Here is an 18140-nt window from a genome sequence, read left to right on the forward strand (position 1 = left end):
CTGACACTAACTCAATAAACAGGACATCTGCCAAGGAGATACGCGGAGGTTTCAGTACCTCACAAACACTCGTCGCTAACTTAGAATCACCGTAGCTATGAAACTGAAGACTCGATTTCATGCCCAAGAAGCGGCAGGGAAGTGGAGTACGTCACATTAATCTTCGTTCGTCTAGAGGAAGGTGCGGAAGCAGGATGGACATCATCGTCACATGAGTTCAAAGTCCTCTTATGACATAGGTTTTGCCATTAACGATCGCAAGTGGATACTGCTCTAAGTCACACACAGAACATGCAGGCTATGTCGCACAAATGATGCACCCCGACAGAACAACGGGATAAAATGATTTGTTAAATGACCTGCAGCAACGTGTCTGTCCCTCTCTCTCTCTCTCTCTCTCTCTCTCTCTCTCTCTCTCTCTCTCCCTCTCTTTCTCTCTCTAGAATGCATCATCAGTCTAGCATTAAAGCGTAACTCGTTACGACTCCATCTCACTTTCCATCCACTTTCTGTCATCCTTTAACACAGATACAAGGCAGAGGGTTTTCTTTCCTTCAGGAAAGCCTCAAAGACAGCAATAAACTCACTTGTGTCACTATTACCTCAATAGACATACAGTAGAATGTTGCCATACAGCAACTGTTTGTTAGCTGACAGCGTAAGTTTGTGATTGGCGGAGAGTACAGAGAAGCACATTGTAAATACGGTGTGTTACGGTTTAAAACACCTAATTAGCCCTGGGAAGGATCAAACATGCGATCCATTCTGTAGTTTTATACTGCAGTCACCCCAGCTGGTAATACAACTCCCTCTTTACCTAAGGACTCATGGCGCCCCACCGTTCGGCGGGCGGTAACACGCGTTGGCTGCCGGGCCTCGCTCGGGCATGCGCTAATCCTAAGCGCACTTCCTGTCTCTAGGGAAATACCTCAGTCTTCCTTCTTTGTGACTACGTGAAGCCGACAACAGGCCTGAAGCCACTCCGTCTTGCTCCCTGAAGCATCGGTGATTCAAATGGGTTCAAATGGCTCTGAGCACTATGGGACTTACCTTCTGAGGTCATCAGTCCCCTAGAACTTACAAGGGAACCTCCCCATCGCACCCCCCTCAGATTTAGTTATAAGTTGGCAGAGTGGATAGGCCTTGAAAAACTGAACATAGATCAATCGAGAAAATAGGAAGAAGTTGTGTGGAACTATGAAAAAAGTTAGGAAAATATACAAACTGAGTAGTCCATGCGAAGATATGCAACATCAAGGAGAAAGCGAATTTAGGAGCGCCGTGGTCCCGTGGTTAGCGAGAGCAGCTACGAAACGAGAGGTCCTAGGTTCAAGTCTTCCCTCGACTGAAAAAGTTTAGTTTTTTATTTTCAGTTTGTGTGACAAACTCTTATGTTTTCATCACTTTTTTGGGAGTGATTATCACATCCACAAGAAAACCTAAATCGGGCAAGGTAGCAGAATCGTTTTACCCATTCGCTAAGTGTACAAGTTAGGTGAGTCGACAACATATTCCCGTCATGTGACGCACATGCCGTCACCAGTGTCGTATAGAATATATCAGACGTGTTTTCCTGCGGAGGAATCGGTTGACCTATGACCTTGCGATCAAATGTTTTCGGTTCCCATTGGAGAGGCACGTCCTTTCGTCTACTAATCGCACGGTTTTGCGGTGCGGTCGCAAAACACAGACACTAAACTTATTACAGTGAACAGAGACGTCAATGAACGAACGGACAGATCATAACTTTGCGAAAATAAAGAAAGTAAAATTTTCACTGGAGGGAAGGCTTGAACCAAGGACCTCTCGTTCCACAGCTGCTCACGCTTACCACGGGACCACGGCGCTCATGAGCTAATATTCACCTTGATGTTGCTCATCTTGCGCATGGACTACTCAGTTTGTATATTTTATTAATTTTTTTCATAGTTCCACACAACTTCTTCCTGTTTTCTCGATTGATCTGTGTTCAGTTTTTCAAGGCCTATCCACTGTGCCAACTTATAACTAAATCTGAGGGGGGTGCGATGGGGAGGTTCCCTTGTTAGAACTACTTAAACCTAACTAACCTAAAGACATCACACACATCCATGCCCGAGGCAGGATTCGAACCTGCGACCGTAGCGGGCGCGCGGTTCCAGACTGCAGCGCCTAGAACCGCTCGGCCACAGCGGCCGGCACATCGGTGATACGCAGACGTACAGAAACAGAGCAAATGCACTGTAACTGCGTTTGACTACAGTGCTGTATTATACTGTCCGACCAGAAAGTGTTAACGACTGTACTACATTTACACTCAATTTTAGTATAAGTGGTCGGAAGTGATGTCATGATAACGTGGGCAGAAGTGACACATGATTACTATGCCCTGGGACCCCATTTCGTATCGTTCATACCGATCGGTGCAGTAGGTTAGCCTTGGTAGTGACGTCATTTTCGGTTCTTTATCTGAAGTTTCTCTTCAGTGAGCTTCTGAGACCTGTTACCGATCGGTTTTCCTGCCGATTTTTCAACAACTGTACTGAGAGGCTTTGGATTTCGGTATGGCCCTCTCGTTCGGTTCGGTGTGCTTTATTTACACCGAGAATTTGTTACTTTAAACATATTGAGCGGTTTTAGCTTCGGATTTAGTGATTCTGTTACTGAAGAATCACCAGGACGCGTCTGGGTGGAAAGTGTGTTCATAATAGACTATTTCCTCTGTTAGAAGTATGGTTTATGTTGTTACTATGAATGATTCTAAATTAAAAAATCAGTTTCGCTCAATATTCTCACAAAATACCTGTTATTTTTACATAATTAAGAGTTTAAAAAATCATTAAATTTCAAAAGGTCGGCTCTGCTTACGTATATCCCAAGAGTGTTAGCTGAAATTACTAGTGACTTAGCGTACATTTTTCTGCAAATGGTTTACTTATCAATTATGGGGAAATGCGTTCAAAACTTTTAAGTAACAACGCAAAGGAATTTTGTCAAGCCTGATAGAGGAAACCTTCCGAAATTTGATGCATTTACGGCTTACGCCCTCATCATTGGGCAACGAAGTCAGCGAGCGTCTTTCTCGACTAGAATTACGTGGAATAAAGCTCTGTAGCCAAGGAAGTAGTAGTAGCGCAGTAAGACAACGAACAGCCGTTTCAAAGGCCGTAGGTTTGCATGCCACTGGGCACCACAATACTTTTACTCCACTTTGTGTTTGTAACACATTCTGAGACTTTGTTAATCGTCAAAGTAAGCATTTTTCTGGTATATTCGTTGTTATTTACACGTAGAGCGCGTTTTCTCAGTAATGAGTATCTTCGATTTCGCGACTTCCATTTGTTTAAGAAATGAAAGATGAAATTGCTGTGCGTGAAACAGCTGACAATGATATTTATACTTTTCCTTGTCACAAATAAGTCACCAATTTTTTTCTGAATACGTAGCGATTTCCGAGCGTGTGGTCAGTCAGGAATCTAGGAGCACAACTGCGAATGAAACTAGCAGCAATCGTCTTTATACTTTAGCTTGTCACAAGTATTTATCTGCGATAGAATCCTTAACAACAGTAGGCAGAGATAAAAGATTCTCGCCACAATATTTTTAGACTATGCCACCATATATGAAAAATTTTGATTCAGCAGATGCATGTTATAAACTACAACGATTTTCTAAAGCTGCACTCGCCACAAGCTCTGAAAAAGATATTTTGTTTAAATTTTGTTTTTATGATCCAAATCGTTGATGTATCATATAGGGAAGTGGGCGCCTTCATCATTTGGATCTCTAGGAGCGAGCTACAACCACATTCTATGCATATTCTTATTCGTTCGTGTTCGTGGAGATGTGTTTCGTCTACTCAACTAATTGAAGGCAGTTTGTTTATTGCCACACACGTTTCACTTCTTTTATTTGTCAAGTATCTTCACGAATAAAAGAAGCGAAACGAGTATGGCAATAAACAAACTGCCTTCAAATTAGTTGTATAGATGGAACGACCTCCATGAATTTTGAAGCAACTAAGGAACGACGGAAAACAGAAAAAATGACGAATTTTTCGAGTGTTTGTATAGATGTATTTGTACAATGTGGTACAACACTCCATTCCTGACTCATATTCCGAAATTTAAAATCCAAAACAATAATAGCATGCCTGTGTCGGCTGCTAGCCATTTCGGGTTCGTGCCACTGTGGCGCATGCGCGAATCTGAGGCAAATTGCTTTTGATTGGTTGGCGCGAGGAGAACTGACAACAGCGTTTCGCCTCGCTAGGACCGTTCAGCATCACTAAGATCTGACTTTAAAGCTGGGCAGAGTACAAGTACGTCTGAACACACAGTGCACTGAACACTCATGACGGGTCTCCACCGCCGACGATCCGTGGCAATGTTAACACCACGACAACCGGAAACTAAGACTGAAACAGGCATGTCACCATTGGCACTGGACGTTGTCGCAGTGGGAGTGCGTTGAATGGATTGATTAATCTCAGTGCCTTCTTCATCAGGCCGATGGATGGGCGAGAATCCGTCGTCTTTAGGGAAACAGCTCCTTGACACTTGTACTGTAGGACAGAGACAGGCTGGAGACGGCTCTATTATGCTCTGGCAAACATTCATGTAGGCATCCATGGGTCGTTGAACTGGTGCAAGGTACCTTGATGGCCAAGGAGTATGGTACACTGGTTGCAGACCGCGTACAGCTCTTCATGACGATAATATTTCCCGATAGCAGTGACACTTTTCAACAAGATAATGCGCCATGTCCCAAGGCCAAGGATGTGATGGAGTGGTTCGAGGAATGCAGTGACGAGTTCCAATTGATACGCTGGCCTCACAACTCAACAGACCTGAACCCCATCGAACACGTCTGGGATGCGACTGAACATGTTGTCAGAGCTTTCCCCCCTCCCCCTCCCAGAAATTTACGAAAATTACGTGACCTGTGTGTGCAGATGTGGTGCCAACTCCCTCCAGCGACCTACAAAAGGGGTCATTGCTTGCATACCATGAGGCATCACCAATATTATCCGTACCAAAGGTGGACATACCAGCTATTAAGCAGGTGGTAACATTGTTCTGGCTGATCAGTCAGAATCAATAAACCCTGTGATTCAGAGGAGTGTCAAAAAGTATAAGTTTTGATCCGATGATGACAATAGCCGAAATATGGTTAAAAATAAGGAAATATATCCATCGGTATAGAAGGGTTTTTTCACAAAAAGGGAAAAAATTGATCAATCCCGGAGACATCACTATAATGACGTGTTACACCACTTCTAGCCTTGTAATGGCCTAAGTTCGGCGAGGTGAACACACTCATTGAAGATTGCATCGGTTAGAGCTATCAGATTTCGCGGTTAGTGACTACGTTTCACCTGCTGTTCCAAATAGTTTCAGATGCTTTTTATGGGATTAAGATTGTATCACGTAGCAGACAAATTAAACAATTAATCGTGTAATTGATTGTCTCTGACCTATGCTCTTTTCTTCTATTCTTTTATTTTATTTTATTGTATGTGTGTAATCCTATTTAATTATGTTCCTGTGTATTTATGTACTGAAGGAGTAGCATTTTTTCCATCACGCTACTATACGCTTATGTCCACTCATCATGGCTTCTCTCTCCCTTAATACAAAAAAATACCAGTCGTTCGCTACTCTTACACAGTATATAAATACACAGCAGCATAATTAAATACAGTTACACACATACAATGAAATAAAATACAAAAAACAGAGCACTGTTATGTTGGCAACACTACACATACTTAGAAGTATAAAAATAAATACAGAACTGTGGTGTGCGAAAGAGCGTGTTGTATAAAACGTGAGAAATGGATAGTTCTGCACAGCAGCTAAAAATTAGACTACAAGTATCAGTGTCTAACGAAGAAAAACTGCAAAGATGTGCTAGAAGACGACATTTCCGGTTGTAGGCTAGAAACCAAGCGGAAATCACCGTAAGTAAAAAGCAGCATATTGTTAACTGTTTTTCGATCTTAAAAACAAATCAAATTATAAATATCTTTAATTACAGACCACTGATAATGCTTTACCTTAATAAAGCGAAATGCGTCTGGTGAGAAAAGAACACGCAGTTTCTTGTAGCTGCAACGACAGAAAGAAAATACCCTCAGGAACAGGGCCATTCTTTAACTTGACAGACAATGAGACAGGCATTCTGGCGTAGCGTCGGATGCTACACCATTCGTTTAAGTATTGTGCAGCAACACATGCTATGTCCGGGAACTTATCAAGCGGGTATTTCACAGTTAAATTGTGGAACATGGCAAATATATTCCTTTCTTAAATAAAACGCCTTTTTCTTGGCTACGAAAAAACATTGTATCACCGAAGTCACTGATCGCTGGATAGAAAATTAAAATCACTCAACCGAAACCAGTAGAGCGGACCTGATGCGATGATACCTGCACGACTCTACAACATCTGACCAAAAGTATCCGGACATCTGATAGTGCATATTACTGTGGGGTGCGTAAACCCTTCGCCTTTATGACGGCACTTTCAATGACGTCACTGAATCTCTGAGAAGGAGTGGCAGCCCCTTCCTACCATAGAAGGTACTGATGTTGAATAATGGGGTCTGGGGCAAAATCTAAGTTCTGTCTCATCCCAACGTGTTCCGTCGGGTTCGGATAGGGACGCTGGCAGGCCACTGCATTTCAGTAACGTTACTACCCACAAACCATTGCCTCACAGATGCTCCTTTATGACAGTGTGCTTAATCATGCATACGCAAACAGTCATCGTCTACGAACTGTTCCTCTACTGTACACAGTACGCAATGGTGTAAAATGTGTTCGTATCCTCCCGCAGTCAGCCTTTTGTTAAGTGCAGTAAGGTGACCACACCGTAGCCACGAAAAACAGCCCCATACCGTAACACCACGTCCTCTGTAATTCACTGGTGCCCTACACGTGATGGGAGGTAACATCCTCCAGGCATTCGCCAACCCAAACCCTTCCATCCAATAGCCATAGGGAGCAGTGCGATTCATCACTCTAACTCACTCGTTCCAAGGACTCCACTGTCGAGTAGCGTAGCTCTTTATGCCACCTCAAGCTCCGCTTACCACTGACTGTAGAAATATGTGGCCTATCATAAGCTGTGCGGTTACTGTACCCCGTTCTTTCCAATGTCCTGAGCAAAGTCATTGTTCTAGCTGCGATAACAGTACCACTTTCGACGTCACGAGTCATTCCTATTGCTGACTTCACGCGACTTTCTACAACGACCCTCCACTCCGTCAGTAAATGAAGCATTCCTGAACTCGCTTTAGCTGCGGTTGTTCTTTCGCGTTTCCACTTGACAGTCGCGTCATCAACAGTCGACTGAAGCAGATTTAGAATGGTTGAAATGTCCCTAATGGATCTGACATCCAACGACTGGTACACGTTCAAAGTCACTGATCTGTCCTGACCGACCCATTTAAAGTAGCAGGTTCGCCTTTCGCGACATCTAGAGGTCATTTCCGCATTACACAAGGGTGTGCCGATACTTTTGATCAGATGGTTTATACAGACAATAGCAAAGAGCTTGTTCCGATCCAAATACCAATTTATATTAGGTCTCTGGAGCAACGCAGAGAAATAGATGCTAGGTAAAAAAGTGCAATCCAGTTTTCAGGCAGTTTTAACGGGCGGATACGCTTAAATATGAGCCTGTATCGTTGAGGTCCATATATTACAGAACTGTGGAGCACTTTTCACTCTCGACTACAACGATTTCTTTTTTTTTTTTTCTTTTTCGAGACCGAAAGTCACAAACAGCATTCTTTTGACCTCACTTCGCTCTGTCAGACCATCAGATACTGAAAGTAGTCTGGTACCGCGCGCCGCGGAATTTGAATCCTCTCCAGACGTCATAGACGTCGAAGACCCATAGATAGAGGTCTGCGCGGATAAGAAATGCGCAATCTGCATCCGCACCGCATCCGCAAGGTCCTAATCCGCAACCGCATCCGCAGCAATTAATCCGCGTCCGCAAGTTCCTTATCCGCATCCGCATATATTTAAGCTCTGAATAATTAATAGTAATAGACAGTAGTACTTAGAATTATGGTATGTAACGACATAGTTATTGTTACGGTGCCATTTCTGCGACAACGTAACTACTTTTGACTTCTTAAATCACAGGAAATGCTCTATACCTACTCTAAAGCAGACCATTCCAAACAGGAAAGCATTGGCGCTCCAGAGCACACACAGTAGCGGCTCGGATCTCGTGAGGTTCGAAACGCTATTTAAAAAAATAAAATACAATGTAATAGTATTAAATGATGAAAATACGTGTATAGAAACAATTATATTTCGCTGCTCTTGTGCCAAGGCAGCTGAAAATGACGAATGTTTTAAACTGTTACTAGCACATTGCATCATTTACCGACAGTTTTTTTTTTGTACTCACTGCTTGGATGTGTCAAATTTTGAAGCCATTCATGTCAGCTGATGATTATATTATAGCTTACGCGTTCAGTAATCGTCATTTCCAGGTGAAAATATTTACAGTATTAGGCCTACACTGCAAAACGCTGGCGCATCTGTGAAAAAGTTAAACTGCCAGCAATAATTGACGTTGTCTGGAAGAAATAACTCGTCTTCCGAAGAGTGACAAAAAATGAGGAGTCCATTTAGCTTTATGTAAAAATACGATTGAAATCCCGAACCTCACTTCTTGACTGATTTATCGAATTAAGACCTAGCTGTAAATGAAATGTCTGTTTCATTCTCAACTAAACGAAGTTTTTCACACTTTAAAACATCCTCAACATTGGTCTAAATTACTAAGACAAAATTTGCAGTAGATTTCGCAGTTAATACTTTGAATGTTAAAAAATAATTTTTTTCAGAGTTTAATGGAATTGCAAACGATTTCAAGATGTCTATATAAAAACCACTGTCCCACAACTTCAAATGTTAGGCACTCACTGTTCCCTGTTAAGCAATACCGAGTTACAGTTAAAATATTCAATTTTGTTAAGAATTTCAGCGTTTATCTTCACTAATTGGCTGGTAAGTTGGAAGACACATTATTATTTTGGATGATTTGAATACTTTGTAAGTTTTCAATGTGATCAGAATAATCTTTCACGGGCTATCGGAGTCACAGCTTGTTGGTGGTCCTGAGCCGTAGTTTGAAGTCCCACTTGTAATTAAGGCCCGCGGTGCCACCGCTCCGGCCGAGCTGTTTCACTGTTCACAGAGAGCGACAATGCTCGGCGGCTGCAAATGTTACTAAAGTGCATGCTAAAATTTAGGTAGGCACTAATGAGATCATCATTACCTAGTTTAATAATACTGACGCCAGCCGGGGTGGCCGAGCGGTTCTAGGCGCTACAGTCTGGAACCGCGCGATCGCTACGGTCGCAGGTTCGAATCCTGCCTCGGGCATGGATGTGTGTGATGTCCTTAGGTTAGTTAGGTTAATGTAGTTCTAAGTTCTAGGCGTCTGATTACTTCAGAAGTGAAGTCCCATAGTGCTCAGAGCCATTTGAACATTTTGAACAATAATATTGACGTGTTAGCTGTTCAATGTTCTTGTTGCGAAGAGTAAAAACTCAAAATTGAGCTCTTTAATATGAAGATTACAACAGAACAAATTGCTTGTTAAATATTTCCTTCTTTTACCTAATGCTACTTAAATGTTCTTGTTGGGAATAGTAAAAATACTAACTATATGTAGAGGAAATTCCTTACTATAAATATTACAATAAAAACTCACAGGCTTCAGATTAAATATTTTCATCTTCCGCTTGCTTCTGATTCAACTTCTGTAAAAGAAAGAATCAGATGAAAAAAGAATTGTAACTAATTCAGATAAGTCCAAAAAATACAGTGAAGTAAGAGACGCTGTACAAGTACCTATTCAGTTTGGGAGATTACTATGCAGGAACATGATGTCATCAATCGTCTGTGGCTTCAAAGACGTGCGTCGGTCCTGAATTATTTGTCCCGCAGTAGAGAAGCTTCTCTCAGATGGCGCGCTGGACGCTGGAATGCAGTGCACGAAGTATGCGAGTTTGGAAAGATGCGGATAGACGTTTTCACGTCCATGCCACCAAGCTATCAGGTCGATGCCTTCCGAAAATTGGACTTTTTCATTCGTATATCTGAGAATTTCATCTGATACAAAGTCAAGATCTCTCGTCGATTTATCTTCTGAGGAATCTTCAAATTCATTAAAAAGTACGTCAGGCTTCTGTTTTTTTGCAGGAATTACAGATGTTGTTTCCTCCTTATCTTTTAACTATGGACAATTTCTCGCAACATAATTTTTCGCTTCCTTTACAACTTCATCTTTTTTGGCACTGCTAAGAAATTTTAGGTTTTTATATTTTGGATTCAAAAACGTTGCAAGTTTATGGGTTACTGTTATGTCTCATTTGCTGATTAAAATAGATTTGGCTGTACTCTTTAAATCTATCAGAAATGGGCTGTCGCCATCAGTTTTTTCAAGGAAGGAGAGAAGTTTTAACTTCCTCAACACACATAAATAAAGCGTAGGGGTTTTAGAGGCTTCGAGATCACAAGAAGCTATTTTAAATGGTGTCAGAAAGGTTATTATATCTTCCAACATCCTCTTGTCTATAGAATCAATCAAATTATCTTGATTTTCCTCTGACAAAATTGACAGAACCTCAAACCATTGTGAATTAATAGACTCAAATGAAACGTCCCCTTTTTAACAATTATCCACGACTGTGCTTTAACTGACACACAATATTTTTAGCGCAACGCAATCTGACTTTCAGAAATCCCTACAAAAGAATGGCCCTGACTAACATTAACCTATGCATTTCACAAATCGCTTATCTCACAAAAATCTTGGTTACTCGAACTACTGCAATACAGCGAGCGCCACTACTGCCAGCTAAATAAAAGATTCAAACTATGGAAGGCACTAACTACTGATAGGCATAGTTAGCAAAATGAAAGATTTTGATAGAGAACAACCAATGTATTTACCTCAATAGTCATAATATATATAGCAGTTCATGACAAATTTCAAAACTCCGCCATCTCTCTCCCCACATCCACCACTGCTGGCGGCTCACCTCCAACTGCGCAACGCTACGCGCTGTTCACAGCCAGCTGCCTAACACTACAATGGCGAGTATTACAACAATGCAAAGCAGCCACAGACTGCTCACAGCAGAGCCAGTGATTTTCATACAGAGGTGGCGTTACCAATAAAAAAACCTAAACAGCCTACTTACATAGCCCACATGCTCCCCAAAAAAAATTTTACAAATTGTTTTGGGCACTGGGCAATACATATTTGTTAAAATTTTTCATAATCGTAATTACAATAACAAAGAAATCAAATGCACACACTTATTGATACAATGTTGGTCAAAAGCTAAAATTTTCTCACAGTCCATAAAGATAGTCCTGATCATTCATCATAATAGTAATTACAGTTTTTTTCACAAAGTCTCATTAGTAAAAGAAATTGCACACAGAAGTAGTGGATTTCCATGCAGTCTTGAAGAAGTAGTGTTGTCCTTCCAACGGAAAGACAGTGCTGGCTCTTGACATGCTGACAGGTAATGGGCCACAACAGAGCAAACCCACAGCGGAGTCAATCGAAGTTTTGAAGAATATCGTTTGGTAGGTCATCACACAGCAGACCCACTGTAGTCCTGGTAGAGATTACGGTACTGGTGGGCCACCAGAGGCGCGGACCCACTGCAGTCCTTGTAGAAATAATGGTACTGGTGAGTCATCAAAGATGCAGACCCACTGTAGTCCTTGTAGAGATAATGCTATTGGTGGGCCATCAAAGATGCAGACCCACTGTAGTCCATGTAGAGACGGCCAGCAGCCATCTGTTGCGACTGTGCAGGTGCACAATCACCATCGAAGAGTCTTGCGGAGAATATAGCAAGTCCATAAACCACCACTTGTCCACTCACGAAATTTTTGGAATTGTCCTTAGAACCAGCAATGCTGTTATCCAGTCCCTTGCTGAATCATTAACACACGTGCAAACACTATCAGTCCCTACTTCTCACATATTGTCCATATACTATGACCAACAGAAACGTGTGCAGTGAAATGTAACTTACAAGTTACTTAATTTGATGAACTGGTGTCAATTACAATTTTATAACATAAGAATACAATAACAATGGTACGAAATACATCACTGAAGAACATAACAATACAGATAACATTTGTAGTAAAACAGGCTTTACAAAAGAATCGAAATAAACATATACATCAGTGTTACAGGAATTATGACATGAGTACATACATAAAGATCAGAATAACTTTTGAAACATCACCTTCACATATGAGCAACAAAACAGAATAAATAATGTCTAAACATCTTTACAAAGTAAATAACATAGTATTAAAAAATTCTACAACATAGCTCTCATCAGCTAAACACATAAAGACAGGAAAAACACAAATACACAAGGGTACACAAACACGTAGAGGGATGACACAAAAGGAAAGGACAGGGTTTGTTTTACTGCAGTATTTTGCATGGAGATCTCCCTTCGTTCATCATTATTCCCAAAAAGTCCTATCTATACCTGCTTTCTGTACTTTTTTCGTTTAACTTCTCAATGCATTTCTTCCAATTCATCGCAACTCATTCTCTTATATAGTCTACCCCCTCTTAAGCTAACTTAAATCTACTGAGCTCAGATGCTAAACTAAGGGACGAGGCAATGCAGCAGCACAAAACAATTAACACAAACATCAATGACAAAAAATTTAAATAGGCAAAGCAATTGCAATATTACAACTAATATAAGGCACTGCGCAGCAAACAAGAAAAATAAATCAGTAGTAAAACTAGCTTAACAGAGTAATACAAAGTGAAATTTAGTAGCACTATGCATGGCAAACAGCAGCAGCAACGCAAAAACATATCTAAACATGACATAGCTCAAGCAGAAAAAATATTACACTAAAAATGGCCATGTCTAATACCTATGTCACATCTTAACACTAGAGTGATGCATCACGAGAACTTACACTAGCAGATAAGTTACCAAATCGTAAAGAAATTATTTATGCAATTCCTGTGACGGGAAATGTCTATTTATGTGCCCTCGTTTTCTTGGAAGTAGATCATAAATTTCTTATTGACTTTATCTGTAGGCATAAAATAACTATATTAGTACATATATTAAATTTTATTTTAACCTATGCTGCAGTGCAGCTAGAAACTAGATATCAAATGAAATAAGCAACTATGTACAAAGCAAAGCATAAGAACATCGTTCAATAGCCATGTGGCATTTCATAAGTAGTAAAAAAATCTCTCATCTAGAAAGACAGTAGTCATAATCAGGTGTGTAGACAAACTATTTCTTGTCATTTCATTAGGCATTTCAGTAAATATCAGAAAGTACGATATGTTTCCAAGTAATGAGCGTGTCGTATTTGCGATGCTTTCTACAAAGGAATGTCAGAAGCGAGGTTAATGGCCTCCCTTTTTTTTTATCTAATGGCTTTTTCTCCAGGTTGCTGGCACACCTGGGCGCCACCTGAGTCACTTAGCTTCCTTACCGAAATATTTACGACAGCAGTTTGCGCTACAGTGACAGTCTCATATAAAAAAAATTTCAGAGGTCAAGAATTTTCGTTACGAATATGTAGAAACAAAATACTATTGATATAACAGTGTCCAAAAAGTTTTCGTCGGCATTGTAATACATTCACGCATTTACATACATTTCATAACTCTTAAAGTATGATTCTTGGTTTCCAACAACCTGTTTCACAAACCAGAGTGATTCCCTAACCACTACTCATTATTCCTTACCTTATTTGTCGACTCTTCTTCAATATTTTATGATAACAGATACGTAGCATACTCAAATAACTCATATAGCATCAGCTTATTGATCATAAACATACCGCAACAGCATAATACACATAGTCATCGTAATAATAATATCATAACACCTCAGTCAAATCTCAAAAACGTCGTAGCTTCCTCCAATAATTTCAAAACCTAAAAAAAAGTTCTCTGCTCATTTCAAAAGTGTCATCTACCTGAAATGTACTTTAAAGATCATGCTCCCTTACCAAATACATCATTCAGAGCTCTCATAGTATCACAATGGTTCCGAAAAAATATGTGCATTTCACAAAGTACAGACAAAAATGCAATTTCATTAGTGTGAAGTTACCCAACTGTGAAATTGCGTAAACATGAAGTTATCCAACGGTGTAATTACATAAACATCTGTCACTGATGTAGTAAAAAAATGTTTGTCTCTCTCAGTTAAATGATCAGATAGCTGTGTAATTCTGTGTTAGAGAAATATGGTACCGATGTGTAAAGTTGTATAAGCAAATACCATATTAGCTATGGCTCCTTGTGCTTGCCAAACACATGGTACACAAAGTAAGCGTGTACCCCCCTGAGGATCAATGCAATTATAACCTCAGGTGTTACAGACTACAGCAATGGAATGAAATGCATCACGGAAAACCCTTGTATCATTGCACTTCAAATATCTTAAAAAAATAAATGTTTTAAGTGCGAAATCAATCACTCAAATACGTGTACTGTAGCGCTAAACTGTGCGTCATGCTGTAAGATAATCTCTGTGGAAGTCTCGTAGTTATCGTCATCCGAAAGCTAAGTTCTGCAGAAGTCAATGTACTTACCTCATGATAAACAAAAGTGAAATGCTTTGCGTATAGATATCGTAGTTATTATGCTTATTAGCGTGATGAAGAAAGTACTGTACAGTAACGTATTGTTGTGCCACGAAAAAGGCTTTCTCATTGCTGCTATGCCACAAAAGTTACTACTAAAACATGTTTTACTTTCCAGAATAAAACAGAAAACTGTGCAGATATAAAACAAAAACACTGCAAAAGCAACATTGTAAACTGTCACTCATTAGTAGTGTCGTGATAAAATCGTGTAGCTGTCACATAAACTAACCACTGTATCATCTGGTATCTCGCAGAAAGTACTTTAAATCCAGAATGTATTTTCAAGTAAACCAAAACGTTGCATTAGAATCTCATTAGCAGTACCAGTATGTGTCCTAAGTATGTAAGCCTGATAGTCGTTACGTAATCGTGCAACTAATAAGCAAGAATGTACAAATACAACACTGTGTCGTCTGTTCACTATAACAATGCATTCGTAACTTCTGTTTAAAAATGTTCCCTAGGTTCTAGACTGGATACTTAACTTCAAACATTGTTGCATGTTAACAGTTACTTAAATCTTAACAAAGCATACTAGTAATGTAAAGTGAAAAATTTTATGGCAAAGACTAAGTTAAAAAGCAGATCATCTCTCAATAAACGGTTTTACATATGAAATGTGGTGTAAACCTTTACTCTTCCTAGTGCACAGAGTTTCAAAATGGTTCAAATGGCTCTGAGCACTATGGGACTCAACTGCTGAGGTCATTAGTCCCCTAGAACTTAGAACTAGTTAAACCTAACTAACCTAAGGACATCACAAACATCCATGCCCGAGGCAGGATTCGAACCTGCGACCGTAGCGGTCTTGCGGTTCCAGACTGCAGCGCCTTTAACTGCACGGCCACTTCGGCCGGCCACAGAGTTTCAACTTCAAAGCAATTATCATGTTGTATACATCGGTAAAGAATGCTAAAATTTTTCTCAAGGCTAGCGTCTTATGTTATTTTTCTCGGAGCCAGCGGGCGCACGCGGCTGCCTGCTGTGCGAGTCATTGTCTGTCTCTTTGTTGGCGCGCGCCGTTATTGGGATTAGGAGACCTAACTTCTACAAATTCACGTTGTCGAAAGTACCCTGCCCTGTTTGAATCCCGCCAGTTCTGATGCAATTCAGGTCTGTCGTTACGATCATATCGCCTGTCGTCATGTCGGTAGATTCCATAGTTTCTTTCTTGTCGGTCACATGGTGGAGAACTTCTCCCTGAATCGTAACTGCGCCCTGGTCCGTTGCGTCTAAAGTTATTCTGTCTCCCTTGATAATATTTATTTTGGTTCCCATATTGTCTGTTTCTCTGATTGTCTCTGTGATAGTCATTACTACGGAAATGCGATCTTTCTCTGTAACTATTGCTCTGCCAGTGGTTGTCATACGGGTGGTGTCTGTTTTGGTCACGATTTGTGTTGTGAGAATAGCCTTGTCGTGTCCAGTCATTATTTCTTTCATCGCGGAATTGCGACGAATGTGATCTGTAATTGTTGTGCTCGTGCGTTCCGCGATTGTCAGTGTCAATTTCCAGTTCTTGTAAGAGTCCTTGAAAAGCTACAATGTCGTCTTTGCAACGTCCTGCCAAAATAATATGTCGTAAATGTTCAGGCAGTTTGATTAAGCAAATGCGGATGAGTTCTGAGGGGCTGTATGGGTTTGAAAGATACTGATTCTTGTGTAACATGTCTCCAAAATATTTCACAAGACTGGAAAATTCAGATTGTTCGAAACGTTTCATCATTATGATGCTATGTTTTACTCGGTCTTGTGTGGCTTGAGACCAATATGCTGAGAGGAAGGCATGGTAAAACTCTCCTTCACTGTGGCAATCGTGAATGACCGACCGCATTCTTACAGCTGGTTCATTCTCTAAGTAGCCACACATAAATTCTAATCTGTGCTCTAATGACCAGTTGGGAGGAAAACAATGAGAGAATTGATGAAGCCACGCTTGTGGATGAATGTCGTTGCCGGAATTCTTAAATGTTTTGAATTTACGTGTAGTAATGAACAGCTTATAGTCAAAATCATCATTTCGGCGAGTCGCATGTCGGTCATTATTACGTCGTTTCGGCGGTTCCATCTCAAAATTCGGTGTGCCTTGCCAATTTCTGACATAATTTCCGAAGTGTCCTATGTTATTATTTTGTGGCTGTTCCGTATTTCTAAGTCCCTCTTCCCGTATTGGGGCGCGAGTGTCCTCTGAAATACGTAATTCTTGTACTACTTGTGCCAACTGATCTTGCACTTCCCGGATTTCTCTTTTGTACTGTGTATTGATTTGATTTTGATTTTGTTTGAATTTTCTGATTTGTTCATACTCTTCAGTGTCAGTAAAGGCTACAGGTGTTGTGTCATTCAGATCATCATCTACCTTTGTAGATAAGTTAGTGAACTGATCTGAAAGTTCGGCTACTTTATCCGATAGTGAAATTATTTCCTCTGTATGTTTTTCTGAACCAAGTTTCAGAGTGTCCATTTGTGTTGAAATGGTATCTACTGTGTCCTTTAAGTTTTCCTGAGTTTTTGCAAGTTGCATAACCGTATCGGTAGATGCAACTAAGTCAATTTTAGCTTGCAAGGTCTCATGATTTTCATGAACAATAGTTTGCAGTTCTTTTATGGCTGCTTCGTAATTCTGTAATGCATTTTCATGCCGCGAAAAAATAGGTTGAAAATGCTTACAAATTTGTGTTTTTACGTCATTACAGACTTTTTGACATTTCGATTCAATGTTATGTAACTCGGTAGTTAAATCTTCACGTGTTTGTTCAAGCTTATTTTCCACTGAGTCTAACTTTTGAAGCTTTTGTTCCATTGCGTCTAACTGTTGCTGTGTTTGTCTCTGGTGTTGTTCCATTGTGTCTAACTTTTGAAGATTTTGTTCCACTGTGTCTAACTGTTGCTGTATTTGTCTCTGATTTTGTTCCATTTGTTGCATTAATTGCAATAACAATGTATTAGTGTCCGGAATCTGTTTCTCTATGCTTTTTGGCAGTGCATTTTCACCGGCAACATTCACATTTTGACAAGCAGAAAATGTGTCTTGACTCATTTGAGAAAACGGTGAGGACCCAAAACCTGAATCTACAGTATTTGCGAGATTGTGTCCTGTCATTTCGGATTCCTGAGGCGAGCTGTTGCCGACCGATCGATCGATAATGCTTGCCTGTTCACTAATTGTTTCACTGTCTACGCAATTATTTGCAACCCGCTCCATTTCCCTACGCGCAATTACCAAATTACTACTTTGGACATTAGTTAATTCATTACTCTGCGGCGCTAACACACTGCTTTCGTCTTCACTGTCATTTCTCAGTTTACTTTGGAGCCTAGTGTTACGTTTTTCACACGCCATTATTGACACAATATTTCACACGATAACACAGAAAAGCACAATTTGAAGAGCAAAAATAAGAGAACACATTAACATAGCACTGAAAATAATATCTAGTTAATTGCA

The sequence above is a fragment of the Schistocerca nitens genome, chromosome 6 (assembly GCF_023898315.1).
Source record: "Schistocerca nitens isolate TAMUIC-IGC-003100 chromosome 6, iqSchNite1.1, whole genome shotgun sequence".
Classification (NCBI taxonomy): Eukaryota; Metazoa; Arthropoda; class Insecta; order Orthoptera; family Acrididae; genus Schistocerca; species Schistocerca nitens.